Source organism: Danio rerio, chromosome 22, assembly GCF_052040795.2.
Source record: "Danio rerio strain M-AB ecotype USA chromosome 22, GRCz13ab, whole genome shotgun sequence".
Classification (NCBI taxonomy): Eukaryota; Metazoa; Chordata; class Actinopteri; order Cypriniformes; family Danionidae; genus Danio; species Danio rerio.
In genome coordinates, this window is record NC_141042.1 from 28,615,316 (window position 1) to 28,634,102 (window position 18,787).

General features: G+C 37.0%; 2 long non-coding RNA genes across 6 annotated transcripts in view; both read right to left on the reverse strand.

Moving 5' to 3' along the window:
• LOC137488953 (uncharacterized) overlaps positions 1–18,787 on the reverse strand; it is a 93,073-nt gene that overhangs the window by 64,332 nt on the left and 9,954 nt on the right. The window lies entirely within an intron of this gene.
• LOC147838547 (uncharacterized) lies at positions 3,419–5,769 on the reverse strand. Of its 2 annotated transcripts, XR_015522180.1 has the most exons (3): positions 5,462–5,769; positions 5,193–5,245; positions 3,419–4,215 (listed from the first exon to the last, which is right to left on the reverse strand). It is a non-coding gene; the product is annotated as an uncharacterized LOC147838547 (long non-coding RNA). The 2 variants fall into 2 exon arrangements; XR_015522179.1 differs by lacking the exon at positions 5,462–5,769 and having other exon boundaries at positions 5,193–5,280.

The window sequence follows — 18,787 nt, forward strand, 5'->3', positions numbered from 1 at the left end:
CTGGATGCATGCCACATGCTAAAGCTTCTTCGCAATGCCTTTGCATCTTCCCTTGAATTTGAGACAGAAGATGGAAATAAGATTAAGTGGAAGTACATTGAAGCCCTCAATGAACTCCAAGAAAAAGAAGGTCTGCGACTAGGAAACAAGCTGAAGATGGCTCATTTAGAATGGCGAAAACAAAAAATGAAAGTCCATCTGGCAGCACAGCTCTTCAGCAGCAGTGTGGCAGATGCTACAGAGTTCTGTGAGCAAGGCTTGAAAATGGAGGAATTCAAAGGTTGTGCTGCAACTGTGCAGTTTTTGCGCACTGTAGATGCAGCTTTTGATGTACTGAACAGCAGAAATCCTCTTGGAAAAGGTTTCAAAGCCCCAATCAAAACAACAACTAAAGATCGGGTTGAGACCATTTTAAAGCAGGCAGAATCCATGCTTCGTGGGTTGAAGGTCCAGCAGTACAACAAGATGGTGCCACTTCACACAACCAAAAAGAAGACTGCCATATAGGGCTTCATTGCTAATGGCAGAAGTGCACTTAACATCTATCATGATCTTGTTGAAAGGCCCAATGCACCATGCAGATATCTTTTTACCTACAAATTAAGTCAGGACCACTTGGAGCTTTTCTTTGCTGCCATTAGAGCAAGAGGTGGTCACAATGATAATCCTAATGCCAGGCAGTTTAGAGGAGCATACAAACGCCTACTTGTAAGGCACCAAGTGAAAACAGGCACAGGGAACTGTTTGCTTCTAGACAACACTTACATGCTCAACTCAACACCTGCATCTGTAAATGTTGCCCGAAGATTGGAAGTACAGTTGGTGGAAGTGGACGTGCCCGAGAATGATGCTGTTCCTGACCTCCCTCATGTATGCAGTCTTTCTGAATACAAAGAGGCAGCAATTCATTATATCACAGGATTTGTGGTGAATAAGATGAAAGAGAAAATCACCTGCTTGCCATGCTCACAGGCATTAACAACTGATGGTGCTGCACATGAATTCATCTATCTAAAAAACAGAGGTGGTCTGCAGAAACCATCACCAGGCATGGTGTCTGTGTGTCTGACCACAGAGAAATGCATTCAGAGAAACATCACAACAAGTGGAGGTCAGCTTCCCCGTGGACGTGGAATCACACTTGCTATTTCCAACGAGGTGTTAGCAAATTGTGCAGAGAGAGATCTTTTTCCACAACTCCACAGCCACATGTTTGCTACAAGCGTTGAAATGAATCATATTCATTTATTGGTTAAAATGGCATCCATTTGGTATAGCAAAGTCAGATTTAACCACTTTGCAAGAAGGGGAGCTGAAATAGCAAAAGATGGCAAAATGGTTCGCAGACAACTGACTAAATTGATTCATTTTTATGGTGAATAATTTGTTTATTTGTAGTTTTCTATTGTTCTCTTTGCTGCTAATCATTCATGCCTCCTCTGTCTCCTCTGATCTTACTGAAGACTTGCTGCTGCTATTGCTGCTGCTGCTGCTGTTGATTTACAGTCCGCATAAACAGGACTGAATCATTCATAAAAGACACCTTTACTCCACTGATCCTCTTCAAGTTCTGTTGCTGCTGGTAATAATTTACAGTCCTCGTTAACCAGATTAATACATTCACAAAAGATGCCACTACTCCACTGATCCTCTTTAAGTTCTGCTGCTGCTTCTAATGATTTACAGTCCGCATAAACAGGACTGAATCATTCACAGAAGATGCCTCTACTGCTCTGATCCACCTTAATTTTTCCATATTATTGTTTTTAAAATCTGTTTAGTCACACAAAGCACTTCTTAGTAAATAGTTCTTCAGAAATTCAAATGAAATAGGTTTACTGTTAAAATATGTTCTCTCATATATGGTTGTTAGTGTAGTACTATATGAAATTTTTTCTTATGATTATTTTGTTATAAATGCAGTTTGCACTTCCAGTTCCAATTATATTATTGTTCTAGAATAAAAATACTGAAAATACCCCAAAAATTGTATTCCTTTTATTTCAGGTTAAAAATGTTCTTATTTATGTTTCTATAAACGTTGTTTTGTTAATATTTTTGTATATAGTTACATTTTACATGTAGAAATCTGTTTTGTCTCGTCTAAGTTCGTCTTGTTTGTCAAGTTTGTCTTGTCTTGTGTCCCACTCAATGGCCTGCACCTTGACGTGGTGAGTGGGCTTTCTACTAAGATGGGCCACTTTGTTGAAATTCTGTTTGGATCTGGTATGTGAAATATATTTTTTGTCATTCCTACCTTATAGGCTCATTGGGGATAATGAAGAGAGACGAAACAAAAATAAAGGTGAGTTAATTAATAAAGACACTTATATTTCCCTTTCTTGAGGTAATAAAGGAGCATATAAAACTATGAAAAATTTGCAGTAGGCCAAAGCCACATATCTACTATGTAGACAGTGTTAGGAAAAAATAATATATTCAAACCTGTCATTCTTTTCATTAAAAAAGTTTTACTTTTTAATTAATTAATTAATTTAAAAAATAAAAAAATTATGTTGTGTTATTTTTAAACTGTACTTTTTCAACACAGATCAAATTTAAAATTGTTTATTATCTTAATTTATAACCCCACTATCTGTACATATTAGAAATTAGTTTAATTTATTGCAACAGTGCAATTTGTGGCACTTTCAAGTTTTGGTACATGAGCTTTGCAATAAAATGTTTTTCATTAATGCTTTTCTTTGTATTTCCTATACAGAACCTACCCAAGATGTACACCCAGTGCAACATAGTGACAACATGGAGTCAGCACGTTTAGCACTCATCCACACTTCATGCAGTTCTGTCCATTCATTTTAAAGTACTGTCTATAATTGAATCACTAATTAAAAAGTTCACAGTTCTAAAATGCCACACAATGTATTGACAGCTAAAAGTTCAATTGTATAAATTTATATGAAGTAACATTAGAAAGATAGATGTTGGACAAATAATTATTTCTGTAGTGCAATGCATTAATCTTATTACACAAAAAAAAAAAAAAAATATATATATATATATATATATATATATATATATATATATATATATATATATATATATATATATATATATATATATATATACTGGCATGTAGTTACCCAGTTTGGTTATTAATAATACCGTTAAAGCAGCTAAATGTAGGCAAGCAATCTGTTTTTGTTTAAGGAATATTTTATCATGATTTTAATGGATGTTTTTTTAAGTTGAGGTAGGTCTTGGGTCATCATGCTAAGTTAGTAACTTTAGTAACTTACTATGGAATTATTTATCATACAATATATATATATATATATATATATATATATATATATATATATATATATATATATATATATATATATATATATATATATATATATGTAATGTTCTTTTGTTAATAAATTATAACAAAAAAGCACAGACACGTGTAAATGTAAAAATGAACATTTATTTACAAAATCTTAGCTACATTCACCATGGGGAAATTGGAAGAACAAAGAAAAGTATTGAAAAGGAACAGCTGTGACAGATGTCAGTGTGATGGTTTCCCTTGAAATTTTTTTTTTTAAATAAATAAAATATGTTGTTCATCAAACGTCACAAAGTTTAAAATTTCTGGAAATTTTTTATGTCACAACTTTGGTTAGAAAGTTCAAATCCAGCAGTTCACTTCAAACCCTACCTGATTTGGTCTTTCAAACACTGGGCAATTATGTTTAAAAAAATATCATTTCCCAAAGGTGTCAGATGAACTAGATCAGGCAAAAAATGTCCAGGATGTCTACGCTTTATCTGACGATGATGAACAATGGCTCCATCAATACATGAGATAAAGGAAGCCATCACACTGTTAATGAAGCGCCGTGCTTTCTCAATTTTTTGAGGTTGTGCAGACCTCCACAGGTTTCTCTGAGTTATTGTAGAGAATATTATTTTCATCTCTGGATACTTCCTGTGGAGGTCTTGCAAGTCCTGCTTTATTCTTGCGGCAGGATGGATACTCTTGGTTTTTCCAAGATCGTTTCCGCCACAGTGAACCAAGAGAATGTCTGGCACAGCTCTTCCTTGGAGGCACTGTTCAAAGTACGGGAGGACGTTTCTCCAAATCATCCCTCCCCTACCAAACCACTGGATGAGGGCATTTAGTCCCAGGTTTCTCCCAGTCATCTCTCTCGCTCTTTTTTTCCCCACGGTGAATGTAGCTGTCTCCCACAATGTATATTCTTGGTCCTGTTGATTGTAAATTAATAATTAAAAAAATAATAATAAAAACTTTTTTCATTTTTAAAGGAAACTTGTTTATTGTGTGTTGCTTACATCAAATTATTTTTTTTTACATTTTATAAAGCCATCCTATGCTGTATGTCAGAATTACTCAAAGTAGCCCTGAAAAACTGGTTGTGACATTAAAAATAATTTACCAAAAGCCGTAATTTAAAGCCATAATTTAAATAAAACAGTAATTTAAGCAGTTATTGTATTTATTACTTCTTGTTTTAACTGTTAGTTGGCAAAGGTAGTACTAAAGACCAAATGTTATTTATTAAGTAGTTATAATATTTTATTTATTTACTTTTGGAAAAGTCAATCTATTTTTGCTGCAAATTAAGCACAGGAGATTAAATAATAAACAATTCTTTACCATGCACTGATTTTAGCACTGTTTTTATTTTCAACTTTATTTTGAAATGATCAATTAGAATATCTCTGTCATACATTAAGCACTGAAAATCTCCAGGATTCAAGGCCCTTGTAAAGGTAAGGCAGCATAAAACATTTTGCTGAGCTGTTTTTAATCTATATTGGGCATATACCACATGAAAAATACTATAATAATTTATAGTAAATAAATACTATAGTGTTTTTGAACCGTTTCAGTAGTAAGGTGCATTGAACTTAAATAAATTAGCCCACCAGGATACTGTAGTATTAACTTACTGTAGTATTAACTATAGTGAACTGATAAATACTGTAGTATTATGTAGTTTTGACAACACTAATCTGGTGTATTGTAGTATGCTATAATAAATGCACTTATTGTAAAATCACTGATTAAATCATTTATTGAACATTCCAAATACAGCTATGGCTGGATCCGAACAAACTGAAAATGACAGGTACAAACACGCAAAAATTACAATTATAATTATTTTATTACGTTATGAAATTATTACAAATAACTTATTTCATTATTCCTTTATACTTACGTTTGGCCTCAGTGGTGGCTGTGACGGCTGCTGATGTCATTTCTGATTCTAAACTGAAGATAAGATTTAAAGCAAAGGTTAATTTAAATATATAATTGTTTGAGAAAAACAATTGCTCGTTATAAACTATGATGCTAACTTTGTTAAAACAACACTAACGTTATTTACACTATAAATAATTATGAAAACCATATGTCACTACTGTTAACTAATGTATAATTTATCATTTTGTGTTCTTAAATTTTAGTTGTTATCTGTATTGTATTTACCGTTGAAGATCTGTAAAAAATAAATAAATATAAAGTGCAGTCAGCGAACTTCCGGGGCGCAGTTGATTGACGTGAGAGAGTTTGGGCGGGTGGGAGTTTGAAATCGCGGCTCCGCCTCGCTCCGCCTTTGGCTCCACGGGGAATGTCCTTCTGCGCATGTGCTGGCCCCAATTTCAGCAGTGTTTTGCGACAGTTTGTGCCCGTCATGAGGATATTTTGCCCTCAATGCGTTCAGTGGGAGTCAGTCATTGATCTACATCAATGATCTGTAACAAATTATATTATAGATTAAAGTGCTCACATATCTACACCATTATTACTGTAAAAATAAGCTCAAGGTTATTCTCCCTGCGCCTTAGTCTTAGACAAGCAGCTTAAAGGGTCCTGAACTGTCCTTTGTTTAATGCCACATGGCACATTCCTTTTGGGTCGTAAATACCTTGGAATCAGGTTTCGAGTCTTCTCTGGGCAAAGTTGGCTCGGTTGTGGAATAAAAAGCAAAATAATTATGTGTCTGGTCGGCCATATTTATTACAGTTGGTTGGTGAAATAAAGAAGACGGCGAGACCGCAGTTACACAAAGAAGTATCTAACATTATTTATTCATACAAATCATCATGGTGTCAGAAGTAAGCCTGTACTGACTATGGCACAAGGACTTGGCAAGATTGACCCCCGCATGTTTGACGAAAATATCGCGGACAACAGGACAAAGCAGAGGTGGGACCAAGTCATTGTTTGGCAAGTCACAAGTAAGTCTCAATTCATTGCCCTCAAGTCCCGAGTCAAGTCCCGAGTCAAGACAGGCAAGTCCCGAGTCAAGTCCCAAGTCAAAGGCAACAAGTCTCAAGTCAAGTCCAAAGTCCTATAGTTTGATTTTCGAGTCTTTTCGAGTCTTTTTAACAGAAAAATGAACTGTAAACAGATTATGTATGGTTGTAAGATCTGTATTTATTAAACAAACCTTTTTTTATGAAAGAACATTGCTCAGATATATAAAAACACAAATGTAATTTTCTGAAAAAGTGCTAAACAGTGCTGCATCTTGTCTACACAGCACATTGCACAAGAACGAGTTCCATTACAATAGAGTCCATTTTGCCTCACATCACACAGAAATTGCAGGTCTACTGCTGTCTAGTTCATTAAGTTTAGTTGTGCTATGTTATGTCTTCTGTGATCAACTTGTGATTAACTAAAACTACATAAAATGCAATGTAAAATTGTGGCACATATTCTAAATGAAGTTGGCTACTTTATACAAACATTAACGTTGTTTTTTTCACATAACAATGAAGAACTTTGATCTCTACCTTGTGTGACGCTCGTGCACCGATTTCCTCTGTGGACAAAACTGCTTGCGAGCTCTGAAATATACGCTGCTCACGCACACATTTTCCTGCGTGCTCTCAGAGATTATATACAGATTTTGAGTCTTGTGTTTCCTCTTCCTTTCGTGCTTTTTTATATGATTTATATTGAGGCACTATTTATTAACAATAACCAAAATACTAAAATAGACTTACATATTAAATTTTTAATCTAATAAACCATAAAATTTTGGCTGTATGTTTTATGATGAGATATTTCCAGTTACAAACACTTAAAGACACAGAGAATAGATGTTGGATGTAAAGAATGTATTTTGTTTTACAAACATTTATTAATCATCCGAAAGGTGTACCATACTAATCAAATAAAAAAAAACATTTAAACAAAAATATAACTAATGCAAGCAGAAATGTAACTGTGATAAAAATAAGGAAAAACTTGATTAGGTATTATAGCCTACTGTACTATTCACTCTTTAAATAAATCTCACTATCAATCCCATTTTATCATGGCAACTAAAATAAAATGAACACGTCTCTGCTGTCTTCCACATTATTGATGAGATTGTGGAGGACATTTTCCATGTCATCCTCTTCATTTTGAGGAAAAGCTGTTCCACAGGGCCCCTGAACACATCTATTGGCATGGACAGTGTTTTGAACAGTACTATAGTAAAGTACTTTAATTAATTTGTTGGGGTCATATTATAGTTGCTTTGGTAACACAAGTGTAATATAAACAAATTACCCAGTGCTGTAGTTTTTTACAATATAGGGTATATTATACTACAATTCACCACACTTTACTGTAGAAAAACTACACTCTGTATTTTATCAGTTCACTATTCTTAATACTACAGTATGCTGAAGCATTCATTAACAACTTGTAAATAATACTAGGCTTAAACATAGGCAGTATACCTTATTCTCAAAAACACTAGCATTTATTATAGAATTTACCTTAACCTCATAGTTTTTAATGTATTGTTACTAAATAGTGTAGCAATATATAAACCATATTAACATTCTGGAATAATCAATTTACCAGGAGGATCTCTGGAGAGCAAAAGCAGGAAAGGTTTGAGGCGCCAGTGTGGACAAAAGTCAAGCAAACGCAGTGAGACTGAATACGTGCACGAGAGACCAGCCAATCAGATTGAAGTACCTGCCCACTGGTGAAAGTAATGTCAGAGCCAATCAGATTTTTCTTTCTTTTCATAAAGAACGGGGTTCAAATCCCACTTAGGCACTTGTAAACTATCATTTTAGACCATTTTGTCAAAAATCCCTACTGAAAAAAACAGCTTGAACCAGCCTAGGCTGGTTTTAGCTGGTCGACCAGGCTGGTTTTAGAGGGGTTTTGGTCATTTCCAGGCTGGTTTCCAGCCATTTTCAGCCTAGTTTTATCTGGGCAGGCTGGGAGATGACCAGCTAAAACCAGCTTGACCAGCCTAGCCAAGCTGGGAGCCCAGCCAAAACCAGCTATGTCCAGCTTAAACCAGGCTGGTCAAGCTGGTTTTAGCTGGATTTTGCTGGTCAATTCAATTCAATTCAGCTTTATTTGTATAGCGCTTTTACAATGTAGATTGTGTCAAAGCAGCTTCACATAAATGGTCATAGTAACTGGAACAGTGTGGTTCAGTAACTGGAACAGTGTGGTTCAGGTTTTAGTGTTTAAGTTCAGTTCAGTTCAGTTTAGCTCAGTTCAGTTTCCAGCCTGACCAGCTAAGACCAGGCTGGAAATGGCTGGAAACCAGCCTAGAAATTACCAAAACCCCTCTAAAACCAGCCTGGTCGACCAGCTAAAGCCAGCTTACCAGCCTAGGCTGGTTTAAGCTGGATTTTTCTGCAGGGATATTGTAATGTTTAACAATTTATTAGAGCCACAAATTATCTAAAACTTGTTTTCATGTTTGAATAGGCAATAAATGTGCTAAATAAATTAAAATAGAAATACCCACAGTGAAACAGTTATATAAATTTAAATATTAGTTTAAATACATTCATAGTGGTTTTAAATATATTTTAATATGTAAAGTAGAGTTCAAATTCAACAAACTGAATAAAATAAGTCTTCGTTTTTAGTTTATTTAAAAACAATTACAAATGGAGTAATTCAACTCACAATTAAATGATCTCATTGAGTGATGGAATAATAAAGGTAAAACTTTAATTGAATGATCAGTCAAGTGTTTTCCAATGAAATCTGTTAAAATAAGAGTCCTACAAAACAGGAACAAAGACACTCATGAAACGAAATGTGATTGTCAATTGTATTTTTTATTAGATGGTTGGTTTTAAGTACCTTAAAAATAGTAGATAAGCCTTAAATATAGAGGGGGAAATACAGAAAAACAAACAAACAGAAATTCAACAATATAGATGCATTACATTACAATCTCGCAATAAAAAATTAATTAAAAACCATATAGAGGAATAAAATATTGCTAAGAGGCATAACATCAACAATAATACAAATACTTTTAAGGTTTTAAATACTAAATAAAATTAATAGTATCAATCCAAAATATGAAAAAGGTAACACTTTACAATAAGGTTGTATTAATTAATTAAGTTTATCTATGTACTGATGTGAACAAACAATGCAGTGAAGTACAGTTACAAATCATTACAGTATTCATTAATTAATGGAAATAAAATTATTGGTTAACCTTTGTTAAATCACAGTGCATTAACATTAATGTTAACAAGCATACCTTTAAATTGTAATTATGCAATAGTAAATGTTAAACTATAATTAATAAAGGTTTAAAAGTATAGTTCATTATTAGTTTATGTTAGTACATAGATTAACTAAAAAAACCTTATTGCAAAATGTTACCAAAAAATAACAAAACACTTTTTTCACAGTTTTAAGAGCTTTAAAAATAAATTATATATATCTAGTTATTATGGCATGTAATTATTATTACTACTAATTAAATAGTTAGAAAATACTGTCAGAGGATGGGCAATACACAAAAATAAAACATAATATGCGCATTGACACAAACGACCAAGTGCAAAAACATAAATTACAGCCATGTTCATTCATAATTATGTAAAATAAATGACGAGAGGGTAAGTTTGGTTAAAAAAACTGAAGTTCATTGACTTATGCACAACAGTAAAACAATGCTTTTGCACAACAGTAACACATTGCGAGTAGTTAAGTATCTTACCTTTGACAGATGTTGTAAATCCGCTGAATAAAACAAAAGGAGTAGATCGCGGATGTGTTTATTTCACTCTCAGAGTCAGAATGAAAATGGCATCTTCAAATTTCCCGCTGGTGCAAAAACACGGAAGTGCGCCACAAAGCACTAGTGGTCGAAAGTATGCACGCATGCTTTCTGTCTCACACACACACACAGAGAGATAGAGCGCTCCGTGTCAACATACTTTTTATCTTTGGGCTTTTTATAGAAAGTAGCAAGTCTTTACAAGTCAATAGGCGCAAGTCCAAGTGAAAGTCCGAGTCATTTATGTTCAAGTCCAAGTCGAGTTGCAAGTCTTTTCATATTTTGTCAAGTCGAGTCTGAAGTCATCAAATTCATGACTCGAGTCTGACTCGAGTCCAAGTCACATGACTCGAGTCCACACCTCTGGGACAAAGTTTAAGCGCGAGTGGCACATATACAGTAACGCCGGTTTTTCAGCATCGACCGCAAAAGTCCAAGCGTACACTTTTCTCAACCTCGCCGGTCCCGATGCATAAGATAAATATGGAACTTTCACTTTTGAGGAGAGGGAAGATCCGGAGGATGCAAAGATATTGGTTAAGAAGTTTGAGGCGATTTGTTTGCCTGTAAAGAATGTATTTATGGACAGACATGCATTCAATACAACAAATCAGAAGCCACATGAAACAATTCAGTCGTATGCTGCCACGTTAAAGACACTTGCAAAAAAATGCGAGTTTGGAACACTGCATGACGAACTGATAAGAGATCGATTAGTATGTGGCATTCACAATGACAATATCCGCACACAGCTGCTAAAAAAAAAAAAAAATCTAAAACTCTAAACTCAGCTGTTGAAATATGCATGCTACATGAGCAGTCTGAAAAGGGAAACAAAGAAATAAAAAAGAAGCAGCTATCAAAGAACTTAAGAAAGAAAGCGAAGTTTGTGCCCTACAGTATTCCCCATGTTCAAACTGTGGTAGCTAGCATTCATCCGAGCGCAGCAACTGTCCAGCTTTTAACAAGCGATGCAATGCCTATGGAAAATAGAACCACTTCTGTAAATGTTGCAGATCGAGCAGAACACGCACCTACAATAGACCTGGACAAAGTCTGTCTCAGTCAACCAGAGCAACCAACACCATACGCAGGGGAGGGCAGACACAAAGAATAAGTGAACTTGATGCACAGGTTGCACATGAATCAGCAGATGTATTTTACTGTATAGTAGAATAGTATAGAGATGCCAGCGGATAGAGGAGAGATATTCACCACACTGTTAATTCCCAGCACAGGGAAGCAACTTAAAGTCAAAATCGACACAGGAGCTTGATGCAATGTACTCTCCAAAGGTGATCTCCAGCACATTGACCCAGACGCTCATGTTGACCACAGCCACATAGTCAACCATGTGGCTTATGGTGGCCACACCATAAAGACTTTAGGTGTTACTAATGTAAACTTCTCATGCGGAGCACTACAGTTCCATTTAGTTGACAGTGATGTAAAACCTATATTGGGCCTCCAGGACAGTGTCAAATTAGGTTTTGTGCAACTTGGCCCAAATGTGCATGCTCTCCAGCAGGGGGCTCTTGAGCTCACATAATATAAGGATCTTTTTGATTGCAACACTATAGGCAAACTCTCTGTTTTATATCACATGCGTCTTGACCCCTCTGTGCACCCTACAATATGTGCTCCCAGACGAGTGCCTTTGGCAATGAAAGACAAAATAATCAAAGAGCTAAATAGAATGACCAAACTGGGAGTCATAAAGCCAGTTCAGGAGCCCACTGAGTGGGTTTCTTCTATGGTGGCTGCATGCAAGAAAGTTGGTGCTGTATGACTATGTATTGACCCTGTTTATCTCAACAAAGCTCTACTCAGGCTGCATCATCCTTTGAAAACAATAGAACAGGTGGTCTCTGACATGCCAGGGGCCAAGGTGTTCAGCATCCTTGATGCAAAGTGTGGATTCTGGCAAGTGCAATTTAGTGATGAGTCATCAAAGCTGACCACTTTCATGACCCCGGTGGGCTGATATGCCTTCCTCCGAATGCCCTTTGGAACATCCACAGGAAAGTGAAGTTTTCAAGGGTGTATGGAGCAGCTCTTTAAAGGACAGCCATGTTTTATTGTTGTTGATGACATTCTCATTTGGGGCAGCACAACAGAGGAGCATGATCTGCGCCTTCGTCAGGTCATGAACAGAATTCGTGCTGTAAATCTTAAACTGAACCCTGACAAGTGCCTTTTCCGGGTGTCTGAGGTCTTGTATGTAGGTCATCTTCTAACTGACCAGGGCATAAAGCCTAACTCTACAAAGACAGATGCAGTCAGCTCTATGCCAACCCCCGCTAATAAGCATGATGTTCAGAGGTTCTTGGGAATGACCAATTATTTATCAAAATTCATCCCAGACTATAGAGAAATTACAGCACCCCTGAGTCAACTCCTGCTTGAGGATGTGAAATGAAGCTGGAAGGAACACCACAGGGCAGCGTTCACAAAACTTAAAGAACTCCTCATGAGTCCTCCTGTTCTCCAGTACTTTGACGTGCACCAGCCAGTGCTGTTGTCTGCAGATGCCTCTCAGCATGGCTTGGGTGCTGTCTGTCTACAGAACAACAAACCAGTGGCATTTGCCTGAAGAGCGCTTACAGAGACTGAGTCACGATATGCTCAGATTGAGAAGGAGCTGATGGCCCTTGTGTATGCTTGTCAGAAATTTCACGACTATATATATGGCCCCCAGTAACCATAGAAATGGATCATCAGCCTCTTATTACTACTCTGAAAAAGCTGCTACCCTTGGCTTCTGCACGCCTTCAGAGCATGATGCTAAAGCTGCAGTGTTATAAACTCCATGTAATTTACAAGAGAGGCAAAGAGCTATACCTGGCAGATGCCCTCTCACGTGCACACCTGCCCTCCACCGTCTGGGCCGACAATACTGAAGACTATAATGTGATGACAGTGGAAGCTCTCTCTTCAAGGAGAATTGAGGAACTGAGACAGGAGACACAGACCGACTATCTATGCAGGCGCTTATCTAAGATCATTTCTGTAGGTTGGCCTGATTCATGAAAGAAGCTACCACATGACCTCAGGCAGTTCTATGCCAAAAAGAATGAACTAACAGTCGATAATGGCTTGCTGCTCCGTGGACAGCGTTTTGTAATTCCCCACTCTCTGCAATGCTATTACATCAGGCAGCTGCATCAAGGTCACCCAGGCATAGAAGCAACAAAGCGCAGGGCCAGAGAAACCATGTTTTGGCCTGGCATATACCAGGACATAGAGCAGGAAGTCTCCAGGTGTTCTCCTTGTAATGCCCTGTAATTCTGAGAAATTTATTGACGATAACCTTAGCATACTGTACGTGGGCAACCATTCATGATCTTGCAGACTGCAACCCCCCAGCAGTTCCCAACCAGTAAACCTACCCTTCCTGATGAACTAAACAACGTTTAAAAAAACTCGCTTTGATCGTGGAGACACAGAACCATTCTTCAAAACTGTGTTCCCTCCTGATGGCCTGTATTAAAATTTTTCATTTTTAGCCTCATTGCCAGTACTCTTCAAGTAGGATTGGACAATTCCTCTACTTGAAATTGCATATGTGAACGTGCAAATTTGCTATTTTTATTCACATATTGTCAGGGAAGCATGATGTGATCTGTAGCAAATCTCCTCTAATTGCTAGAGGGCGATCTCATGCAGAAACTCCAAATACACCACAAAGAAGAAACCCAGTAATTACATATGCTCCATCACAATTTGCATACTATCCATCAGAAATAATATTTTAAAATAGAATTAGTATCTTCCAAACTGTAGTATGTTCAAAAAAGAGTATGCCAATGGTTTCAGGATGGTCTATTGTTTTCTGTGAAAATTGTGTATGTGTCCGTTCTGTAACCGCTATTATTGCTCAAAATTCATTGCGTGTTGGACATGAATTTGTTCTACTCTACTCTATTTGAACTACAAACTCAAGTAAAAAGTGTAAATAAATTGCAAACATGGCAGATGTGCGAGACCAACCCTCAAACGCTGACTTTTTTCATTGGCTGACGCTACAGTATGATGCAACTTCAGACAAGCCCTTTGTCAAGAGTTGACGCTAAAGCCCCGTGTGAATCAAGCATTACCAGTTTGTCCAGTAGTTCACTTGAGATGCAGATAGGGGTTAACCATGACGACAGGGTTCGAGTCCGGCAAAAAACAGTGCCAAAAAGTTGGTAAGACAAAAACAGAAGCCACAAAATAAAGTAAACATGTAAATAACAGGGTAAGAATGTTGCGAAGTATAAAAAAAAAAGGTAAAAATCAGGAAAGGGTTTTTCTTTTTCTCGATTGCTTTTTAAAACACTGTCGATTGGGTTTAGGGAAACCCAGGGTGGGCGGGTCAAACAGTGCTTTTGAAAACACTATTGGTTGGGTTTAGGGAAAGAGGAGGATGGGTCAGTCAATCAGTCAGTCTGTTAGTCATTCAGTCAGTCGACAGCGGCCTCTGGTGTATTTATGTGAGAACAGCAGGCATGAATGGCACTCGCGGGATTAATTTGAGATCTGAAAAAGCATACACAGTGGTGGATTTGCGAAACAAAAACTGCAAAAAGACATAGCTCCTGGGATTAATTTGACACTTTCCAGAAATGTATCTAGCGTATATATAGTACGTTTTTTAAAATAACACATTTTCTGTGTTTTATTTAATCTGCAACAACAATGTGAACTCCTATCAAGATGAGTTGTTTGAACATTAACTTCTGAATGCTTAATTATCCAAAGCATTTCTGAGCAGATTATCCTGCTGCTGCTTCTCCAATAGATAATTAAATATGAAAAAAATGTGAATGATGTCGAGATGATTGTTAACGAGGAAGAAGTACAGGTATGTCCCAAAGCTAACATCTTCTGTTACAAACTCAAAGGTATATAAGATTCCTTTACAAAAAAAAGTACATACTTTTAGGGCGCAGTATAAGTATGTGAATTGGGTGAGTGTGTTACTGATACTGTAAAAGTATTTCAACCAAATTCTGGGTGTAATGGGCACTAACCCAACTGCTGGGTTAATTGTATTTGCACTTTTGTTGTGTATACTTTTATATTATTCCTCTTGTTGTTTTATTGTCCTTGTTTTTAATGTACGGTGTTCTTTAATTCTTTAAATTCTTTAAAGGCGCGCCCTCTAGTGGCTGTTTCCCCAAATTTCCCATTCTAAGCTCTTTGGTATCAGTTACTAATTGAAACACAATCACCTTAAGTCATTTAACCAACTTTAACTATAATTAAACTGTAATTAACTGTAATTCCCTTTGCGCTTACCGTGGGTTCACAGAGATCGGAGTGACTGTGAAAGGTAAGCGCAGCTCGTCTCTCTCTCTCGCAAATTGATTCAAAAGGGATGATATAAACAATTTTATATAATTTCATCGAGCGAAACAGATGTGTATGTTGTGAAAATAATACATTAGTTCCTGTTTTGGATTCCTAATGTTTTTTTAGCAATGCATTACATTGCTAATGCATTTTAGAGTTGTATACAATATCCCAACGAGAGAGCTTTTGTATTTTTCCCTTTTAGAGAGAGAGCTGAATGTTAATGCTGCATTTTCCTGCATTACATATCTTTGTTTTATCTCAGGTATGTTGTTTATCAATTTTTTATATGTTATGTTTTTGAGTTTAAGAAAATGTAGATTCACAGAGATCGGTGTGACTGTGAAAGAGAGAGAGCTGAATGTTAATGCTGCACTTGCCTGCATTACATATCTTTGTTTTATCTCAGTTTTATCTCAGACGGAGATAATAAATCTGATTGAGTGCAATGGTGTATGGCTTCTTTCAATGAGTCCAAGATCTGAGTTAATACTGGTGTGTTGCTGATGGGACACCCGTTACACTGGTGCCGTGACTCGTTTGGATTACCCGATCAGTTCAACACAGATCGACCGTGATTGCTGCGTGTGACAAGTTCATCAGCGGATCAAGCTTTCGTTTCTCCAGGCGTGAACAGTATTTACACATGCACACACTGTGATTGGGACGATACACTAATTTTCACAACACATTTTATTTTTCACACGCTTTTTTTTTTTGAAAACACAACGCATGGACATATGAAAATTTTTTTTTTTTTTTTTTACTTTTAGACAATATTTGACTACAGTTATATTCAAATATCTTTGCAAGTAGTGCCATATTTAATGCTGTTGCTGTAATTGTTTATTTGTGGTGCAATTTTGACGACGAGATGGCTGAAAAACACAACTATTATAACGATTTATGGGGAAAATTGCCTAGAAATGTGGTTCTGTCTCCAGGGAGTGCAGTTATGACTGAGTCAATGTCTTCTCACTCTGCTCCCAGAGGTGTCATGGTGGCTAGGCTAGTCACGTCTCTGTGGGGAGATGGTTGGGTCCCCTTAAAGCTCATTAACACGTCAGGCAGACCTGTGTTATTAAAAGTTGCAGATCTCTATCCATGCATTGCACTTGAGGATTTTGATCATTCTGATACTGTCAGTCCTTCTTTGACAAACTGCACAACAAGATTATCCAATGAATCAGCGGATGTGTTACCTGTGAGTGAGCAACTGAAGTCAGTTAATCTGGACAGTCTAGTTATTGACTCATGTGACATCTCAGATGAATGTAAGCAGCGGCTGGTTAATTTGATTCTAAGTTACAAAGATGTTTTTTCTCATAGCCATCTTGATTGTGGGAAAGCAGAAGGCTTCGTCCACAGGATACATCTCACAGACACCAGACCGTTCAGGCTGCCATTCAGACGAGTAGCACCCAGTCAGTATCAAAAACTCCGACAAGTGTTGACTGAAATGGAGGAAAAGGAAATAATTAGGCGATCTACCAGTGAGTATGCTTCTCCTCTCGTTTTGGTCTGGAAAAAAATGGGGACCTGATGAAAAGGACAGATTTCCGCTGGTTAAACAGACGGACATTGAAGGATTCACATCCTCTTCCGCATCAGGCGGATTGTTTGGCAGTGTAAGATCCGGCCCACTGGTCCAACGGCGGCAGCCAATGGCACAGCAGAAGGGTCTTTGCGCGTCACTATCTTTTCATAAACAGCAGACATTAAAATAAAGTAATATACCTCTTATGTATTATCTCAGAATTTTATCTGACTCCATGTTATATATATTATTTAAAATAGTTAATAATAATAATGATGATTTATAATTTGTTAATTTAGATGGAATTTGGAAGAATGTTTGAACTTTTGTTTTCACTATTAACCATTACATCCGTTCATTCGGGTGCTCATGTCGCTCAGAGAAATCGCCTTGGCCGAAGGCGTTACTCACGGTCACACTCCGGTAAGTCTTGAATATTAAACAGAGGTAATTGACAAATACTTTAGATAGCCGCTACCAGCGCGCTCGTTCTAAAATACTTTAGTTAGTCCCACTTAGGTGTACACCCTTGAGTTAAGACAATCATCATTTCTAATTAGAGGTTAGACGGAAGTTAACGCCCTTTCCACCTAAGTACACTTGAATCAATATCAAGAATCAGTCGGATCCCTAAAACACAATTAGTGTGCCCAATGCTCCATCTCAACTGGATTTTAGTCCGTCTACTGACCTGACACAAGACGTGCGGAAACAAGGATTCAGTGTAATCTACTAAGACTAATAATTACAGAGTGAGCAAAATATGTTCAAACATAACAATTTATTAAACAGGTAAACAAAGGTAATCATTCAAATCCAATTCAAACAACAGACAAAATATAATCTAATCTAAAACAATAAAAACATCATCAAATTAATCAAATCAAGTCTGTAAACATAATGAAAAGAGGTTTTAGAAATGTTTACCTGGAGATGGAATCTACACACAGAAGTTGTGCGGGATATCTGCATACAGATTCCCTGAGTTCTCTGCCATCTCTGCCATGAGAGTTCTTTTATGTTTATCAGGTGTCTGTTCCTGTTAGAGCCTGAATATTTGATCATTTCCAAAAGCAGTCTTACAGTAATCATTTCTGATATCAACCTTACAGTAATCATTTCTGATACCAGCCTTACAGCAGCTCTGGGCGGAAATGTTTTATTCAGCACAATGGATTTAAAGTCCAGATTTTATAACATGTCATTGCACGAAGAAGACCGCAAGTTCACCGCTTTTACGACACCCACGGGTCTTTTTGAGTATAATCGCTTACCTCAAGGCCTTTGCAACAGTCCCGGGAGCTTCATGCGTATGATGACCAGTATACTTGGGGATGAAAACTTCCTCAGTCTCTTGTGTTACCTGGATGACTTGATTGTTTTTGGCCCAGATGAAAGGACTGCTCTTGATCGCTTGGAAATGATGTTTGGCAGGCTCCGCAAGTACAATCTTAAACTAGCTCCAAAAAATGTCTCCTTATGAGAAGAATGGTGAAGTTTCTTGGACACATCATTGATCAGACTGGTGTTTCCACAGACCCAAGCAAAGTTGAGAGCATCTCTAAAATGAGCAGTTTGGATTTGATGGAGCAAGATGGAGTAACTCCTTCTCAGAAGAAAATAAGATCAATTCTGGGAATGGTGAATTACTACCAACACTTCATTCCAAGTTATTCAGCAGTTGCAAAGCCTCTTTATAGTCTTTTGAAAGGACAGAAGGCAAAAGCAAGAATTCCAGGGAAAAAGGGTAATGTTAGTTCAAATAAAAAACTGAAACCCAGTGACTGGACAGAAGCTCTGGTCCAGGCTGTTGAGAAGTTGAAAACATTGTTGGTTGAAAGTGTTGTCCTTGCCCATCAGGATTTTAATCGCCCTTTCGTGC